The 7222-nt window shown below is 45.5% G+C and overlaps 1 protein-coding gene across 1 annotated transcript in view; it reads left to right on the top strand.

Annotated features, from left to right (window-relative positions):
- Window positions 1-4315: 4315 nt before the first annotated feature.
- KCNJ15 (potassium inwardly rectifying channel subfamily J member 15) overlaps window positions 4316-7222 on the top strand; it is a gene marked incomplete at its 5' end in the record, with an annotated part of 34017 nt that continues 31110 nt past the window's right edge. The window contains one exon of the mRNA XM_079312614.1: window positions 4316-4455. The remainder of the gene's footprint in view (window positions 4456-7222) is intronic.

Here is a 7222-nt window from a genome sequence, read left to right as displayed (position 1 = left end):
GTGGGAAGGGGCTGGGATGAAATTCCCAGAGCAGCTGTGGCTGCCCCTGGATCCCTGGCAGTGCCCAGGCTGGACACTGGGGCTGGAGCAGCCTGGGACAGTGGAAAGTGTCCCTGCCATGGCAGAGGGTAGCACTGGATGAATTTTAAGGTCCCTTCCAACCCAAATTATTCCCCGATTCCACGATTTTAAACTGGTGATGGAATTCCCCAGCTCCCAGGTCCCATAGCAGCACCCTGTCCCACAGCAGTGCCATGGCCAGGGCCACCAAGCAGGAATTGTCCCCTTGCACCTCTAAGGAGCTGCTGGCACCCTCAGTTGCCCTCTGGACCTGTCCTTGCTGCAGAAAGATGCAGGAACTCTGAGGGCAATTACTCAAGGGTAGGAATTTGCCCTGTGATTACAAAACAATTGACCCTGTGCACATTTTCAAGATTTTTTTCTCACCAGGAATGGTTAAAAAGTAGCCAGAATACAGTTCATCCTAATCAGAGTCTCAATGAGGTGTTAAACCTTGTGGAAGATGAACCAAGGATTTCATACCACAGTGGTTCCCTTCACATCACAGACAAGTTTTGTGCTTGAAGACTCGAGGTTTGCTGACAAATGAGTGCTGAATCCTGACCCTTGTGATATCAGCAGTGATTTGTCATGTGCTCTCAATCACAAGGTTTACCACTGGCATGGTGTTTTATAGAAAATCAAAGTGGTATTTTTTTCTCTTTGGAAAGCATGGTGTGGTTTGGTCAGTAAAAAGACAAGATTTCATTTTTTTACTGAAGTTTTCTTTGGATTCTTGGGTTTGTCTGCTGGGATGCCACACTGGGACTGGGTTTTGGCTTTCACAAGAAGCAGGAAAAGGGACTTTATAACAAGCCCTGCAGTTAATGGATCTGTCAGAATCTTTACACTACAGCCTCATTAAGTGCACTTTCAGCTGAAAACAATTGCCCAGTGACAGTGACAAGGAGAACACTAGCAAATAAAAAGTTTTATTTCTTACAGGAGTGGGCTAAATAATTGATTTTATATCCAAGTGATCTATGGGAAATGCAATGCCAGTTGTTCCAACACAAATAGGAAAGAATTAATTTCTTCACGAGGAAAATCAGTATTGATCAACCAAACCTCATTAACCACTCACAAGTCAGAGCATTGAGAGTAAACTTCAGGAAATCATTTTAGTGGCAATCCATTTCCTTTCCTCTGTGTGAACCAAGCAGAGAAGTAATTTTTTGAAGTGATGCAAACATTGGTTTGGTGATCCATAATCTCAGGGGGGCTTGTAATTCCAGTCAGTTTGGAAGAGCTCAGCCTCACAGCTCTGCTTCTGCCTGGGTTTACTCCTAGGGAAATCCTTCTGTGGCTGAAGAGAACCATTCAGGAAGAGAACCATTCAGGATCCCATTTTCTGGGGGAGAATATAAATCAGCCAGAGTGATATAAACCATGGGTACCACTGCAAAAGCCTGGCTCCCACCAAAGGAGTGGGAATGTGCTGAACAGAATCTGCTGAAGGATTCTCCTGGATTCCTGTGATCCCAAGGGTTAAATTTTGGGTGCCCCCACAAGCACATCCTTGCAAGCTGTTCATAAACCAGGGATGAAGCAACAGGACTGAGTAGGAAGCCCTGACATCTCCAACCAGGCCACAGCAATTTCTGAGGCTGCAGTGAAAGATCTACTTCCAGAATTTTGGTGATTTGCCTTAGAGGAGCCCAAAAGATCAGGGCTTCCTACTTTCCCCTGCTTCTTTACTCCTGGATTACCAGAGAGGGCACAAAACTGCTTGTAGAGGCTTTCCTGAATTCTTAAACATCAGTGAAAAGCATGATCTCAGAGTTGTGCAGCACACAGGAAAGCAGGTACCTATATTTATTTAAATTGAAACCTGCCAAATCTCCTGCTTGGGGAATATGTTTGCAAGTTTTCCAAGGAGAACTGTGCAAAGGTAAATCTTGCCTCATCTTGTGTGGTGAGAAAAGTGAGAGATTTTCCTTTTCACATCTCAGTTTGCACAGAAATCAGGCAAAATCACTGAGCCATCTCAGTCCTGTGCAGAAAAACAAAATTAGACCATGAGGATGAGTGTTTGGGCTGTCCTGAGCTGTGAAGATCTGCCACCACCCCCTCCCCAAACCCACCACCACCCCAAAACTGCAGTGACCCCCAGATGGAGTGATTGCCAGGATATCTGGAGAAGGAGATGAAAATCTATATAAACACATAGAACATGAAATTCTGCACTTGCCATGCTCTGACTTTGACCATAGCTCTTTCCTGATCACATCTCCCTGACAATGTTTGAAAATGGACTTGTTGCCAAGCCATTTTTGCTGTAATTTATTTTTTTTTTCATATTCCTGAGCTGAAAATCAGCATGCATGAAGGCAGACATTGACACTCTTCCATATACAGTTTTTGTTTAACATAACTTGAGGCACAAAATCCTGAAACTTGAAGAAATTCTAAATCCTGCTGGCCCTGACAGACCACAAACTCTCTGTCTGTCTTTCCTAAGAGAAGACTGCTTCAACAGATCTGAAAAATTGAAAAGACCATCCCTTGGTTTACTTTAACACCTGAAAATCACTTCTCATTTGAGTTTTCAAGGTTAGTGGACTATGTGCATTGTTTTATTTTCATTGAACTGTAAACACTGATAAGGTGATTCCAAGGAAAGATCAGTTTTCACCTCAGAGGATGTGGGCTCAAGTTTGCCTGTTGCACTGTGCTAAAACAAATGTGTTTGTTTTAATTCTTCCAACCAGAGAGCAAAAACATCACAGTTTGGTGGGGAGCCAGTGAGCTCTGATACAGAGAGCTGGCTCAGCTTTGGTCCATCCTTGGCTGGCTCAGGAATTGTGTGTCCAGCAGGAGCAGGGCAGGGATTGTCCCTCTGTGCTGGCACTGAGAGCCCCTCAGGCTGTGTCCAGCTGTGGCTCCTGCAGAGCCCTGGAGGGGCTGGAGGTGTCCAGGGCAGGGAACGGAGCTGGGGAAGGGGCTGGAGCCCCAGGAGGGGCTGAGGGAGCTGGGAAGGGGCTGAGCCTGGAGAAAAGGAGGCTCAGGGGGGACCTTGTGGCTCTGCACAGCTCCCTGACAGGAGGGGCAGGGAAAGGAGCAGAAGAAATGGCCTCAAATTGCAGCAGGGGAGGGTCATATTAGATATGAGAAAAAAAATAATCTCTACAAGAGTGGTCAGGCATTGAAATGCATTGCCCAGGGAGGTTTGCAGCCACTGTCTGGGGGAGTGCTCAGGACAGGCTGGATGTGGCCCTTGGGGACAGGGGTTGGGGTGATGCTGCTGCTGGGATGGCACTGAATGATCCCCCCCCTTGATGATTCTTGTGTTCTGTGATCTCTCCCTGCAGTTGGATCCCTGTGTGTGCACAAGCAGATCCATGCTGGAAGTCCATGATTTACTCAAATGTATTCAATTTGTACATGTTGGATATAGAGAAAAATTGCACAGAATTGTGACTGTGGAGAAATGGAAGCCAGAAAAGTTGTGTCTGTTCTATAGGAGTAAAAGCTGCTCTCAGTTGTTTTTTTGTTTTTTTTTCCTCTGTACTGTATTTCTGTGGTAAATTGTTAGTCCCTTTTATTTACAGTATTCCTGAAAAATGCCAATGGGCTATTTCCCTAATCCAGATGCATCAAAAATAGTGATATAATATACTTGGAATTTTAATATCAAGGATAAAACCAGCAAAACTTTACAAAGAATCAGCACCGTAAACAAGCGATGCTTTATGCATTTAATTTATTTGCTTAGTACAGAGGCAGCATCTGTTTTCAGTGAGATGCTGCTTTTTAAAAATTTTATTTCTCGAAGTCAGCAGCTGGAATAAATGAAATAGCAGCCAAATGAACAGTTGGAGGGAATGATTCTGCTGGAACAAGGGCATGGAAGGACAGCTGAGGAGGACAGTGCAGGAGGAGCTGTAACCTCGGGATGTCCCAGGAATGACTCCCAGGCTCTCCATCTCACACGAGTTTCTTGCAGTGCTGCTGATTCCTCTGTTATCAGGAAGCAGAGCAGTGGAGGAGAGCTTCCTCTGGACCCACCACACATCCATGATGTTGGAAAATTCCTGCAGGACACGGGCCACGGTGTTGCAATAGGAACAAACCTGCCCCTCTCCGTGCTGCAACTGGAGAGCCAAACATTTTGGCCTCAAGTCACGTTCTTAAGCTTCTCCTTGGATTCCAGCTTCCAAAATACCAAAGTATAAATTCTCTTCTTTCTTCTTTGCTCTCCAGCCCTTTGGGCTCACCACCTCAACCTGCTCCAGTCAGGGCTGGAAGGACGGACGGACGGACGGAGCCTGAGGAGCAGCAGGGCAGGACAGGGGTGAGATGAACTTCCCAAACTTCAGGAGCTGACTGCCAGCACCCTGGGGAGTGAGGAGCCCCTGGCTGCTGAGGAAGCACCAGGAATAAATGGACAGAAAGGTATTTCTGGGCGGGTGCATGGCAAGAGTGAAGGGCTGGCACAGCTGGCCACGAGGAATAGTGGAATTAGTTTAAACTGCCTTTATTATAATGAAGAAAATTAACTGGGCTCTTAATCATCCCAATTAAAGCTTCTACCACACCAGATTGTCCTGGAAGGAGGGCTCCATCATAACTTGAATAACCAGGGCTCTCTGTTTAAATACCTTTTCTAGCCCTCTGTTTTCTCCCAGAGGGTCTGAACCTTTCTAACACTTAAGTCCCTCCATGCTGCCAGAGAGAACAGAGTGGATTTGAGAACAATACCTGGAATATTCTTAATTTCCTTTTCTCCATGGTTGTGTGGCACTGTAGAGCTCTGGTTGCTGGTTTGCCCCTCATGGAAGGGTTTTTTCTGTAACAGTGGCACTGGAATTAAAGTGTAAATCCCTTCTTTTGCCCCCTTACCCTTTACAGTGCTGAATTCAGCACCCACATTAGAGCCCACCCAGGGAAAGGATCACCCTGCCAGGAGCTGGAACATTTTGGATGAGAAGCCCCACACAAATGCAAGATGATAGTGCTGATAGCATTAACTACCTTGTAGCTCAGTGTTTCAGGCTTGGAGAGGACTGAATGATTCAGAAACTGTGTTTGCAGTAATAGCTTTGCACAAAGAGGTCACTTAGAGATAAAGTAGCAGATAATTCAAACCAGAATTTCAGGCTTAGCTTTGCATTTTCCCCCCTTCTTTGAAGGAAATGAGAGGTGACACAATTGGATTAGATACACATTTTAGGCTTTTTCAGAAACTGGGATGTTATTTGCTGAAAAGATTGTAACAGTTCCAGGCTGATAAATGCAGTACATTGTTTTTGGCATGCATATCAATTCTTAAAACAAATACTCTTTACCAGAAATTTTGTAGAAGCTCTTTTGGACTCTGGACAGTCTATTAGGTAAATATGGGCTTTGCAGCACTATAGGAAAATGTAGAGTTTTACAGAAGCTTTTCAAAGTTTGGCAACACCATCCAGCCCAACTTCCTTTATTTTATAACAAAGCTCTGGAGATAAGAAGAGCGAGGGAGACAGAGAGGTACTTTGATTGGCAAATGTGTCAGGAACAGAGATAGAAAAATGGGAATCTGTGTGAGGCTGTTCCAGAAACCCGAGAGAAGCAGAGCACCCTTGTCCAGCACTGGGATCACAGGAGGTGAAAGTGCTCCAGTCTGCCAAGGAATGTGTGAAAAGCTGCCTTCTACAAAGTGCCTCTGTTCTCTTTGCCATTGATTACCAGTGTGTGGGTACAAATTCAGGTTTTACTCACACACAGGTGCCCGTGTCAATGCAGGTACAGACTGCAATTGCTTTCATTTAATCGACCATCATTTCAGGAACTGCTGGCAGCTCCTCAGAGAGGAGCACTTCTCTCAGCCCTCTCCATCAGCCAGCTGGTTTCATCTTTGTTCTGTGGAATGCTTTCCTTGCTGTGGAACTCCAGCTTAGGAAGGATTCACCTGCTTTGGAGCCTGCTCCCAGGCCCAGAGCTGGCAGGACATCTTGTAATTGTGCTGCATCCAGAGGCTGCCTTGCCAACGCTGGAAAGGAATTGTCTCTCTCAGTTTTGATAGCTCTGGATTCCTGGAGGTTCAACTTATTGGAAATCCAGAGCCCTTTCCATGGCCTTGGCCTGATGGACAAGCTCCAGGAGAAAATCAGTGTGTCTCAGTGAGTTCTTTTGGACAGGGTGGTGCCTTTTTGGGCAGCAGGAGGAAAAGTCACATCAGAGCCCAAGGTGTTTCATCTTGCTGTGCAAACCCAGCCTATCTCCACACACAGGTGGGAATTTTGGGTGTTTTTTGAGACAGACTCACCTGTATGGCTCTCTTGAGTTGTCATCCCCTGCCTCAACTGGCTCAGTAGAATCTTTTCCATGATATTCACTGGAAATCTTTTAGCTGTGGTCACAGTGGAGGTTTTTCCTGCTTTGATTCACCTGTGGAAAGCACCTCAAACCTCCTGTGTCCAAGTGCAGGGCTGTGCTAAGGGACAACTCCTGCCAAGGTGGGTTTGGGGGATTTTCAGGCCACTGATTGGCAAGGATGAAGAAATCTCCCTGCAGATCTGCTGGGATATATTCAAGGAAGTGATAAAAAACCAAGTGAAGGAAGTTATTGAAAAGTACACATAGTTAATGACGGTCTAGATGGGCAATATGTGGAAAATGTAAACAAGCCAGGGCTGAAGGGAAACAAAAGAAGTAAAAGTATCTTGCAGAGCACTGAGAAAATCACTGTGAGACTGGACAAGCAGGGAGAGATCTGAGGGAAGAGCAGGAAAGCAAGGAGCAGAGCAATGTCCTAAGGGTTAACTTCTCTGGAAATGCAGTTGGGCCAATAATACCGACAATTAGGGTGGAAAAAAAAAAAAAAGTGGTGAATCACATAGCCCAAAGGTGAAATTTTTTGAAGCCTGCCTCAGCCAGCTTTAGGAGATTGCAGTTCCAGGTTTAAAGGGCTTAGTTCCTCCAGCAGAAAACTCTGCTCCAAGAAGGAGTTAAAAGAAGTCCTCCAAAAAGAGATAAATAACACTCCTGGCCTTGGGGGGACACAGAAATCTGAAAAGGTGTATTGGAGCAAGTGGAGGTTTGAGGTAGCTGAGTAAAGAAAATAGTGGAATGAACCCTGAGGAAAAGAGTTCCTTTCATTCCAAGCAATCCAGAGGTATAATTCATTGTCCTGATGAAATCAATTGTCAGCAGGCTGCACTCAAGACTCAGAACAGGG

This window comes from Erithacus rubecula (genome assembly GCF_903797595.1).
Source record: "Erithacus rubecula genome assembly, chromosome: 1".
Classification (NCBI taxonomy): Eukaryota; Metazoa; Chordata; class Aves; order Passeriformes; family Muscicapidae; genus Erithacus; species Erithacus rubecula.
This window is presented reverse-complemented; position numbering and strand designations above follow the sequence as displayed.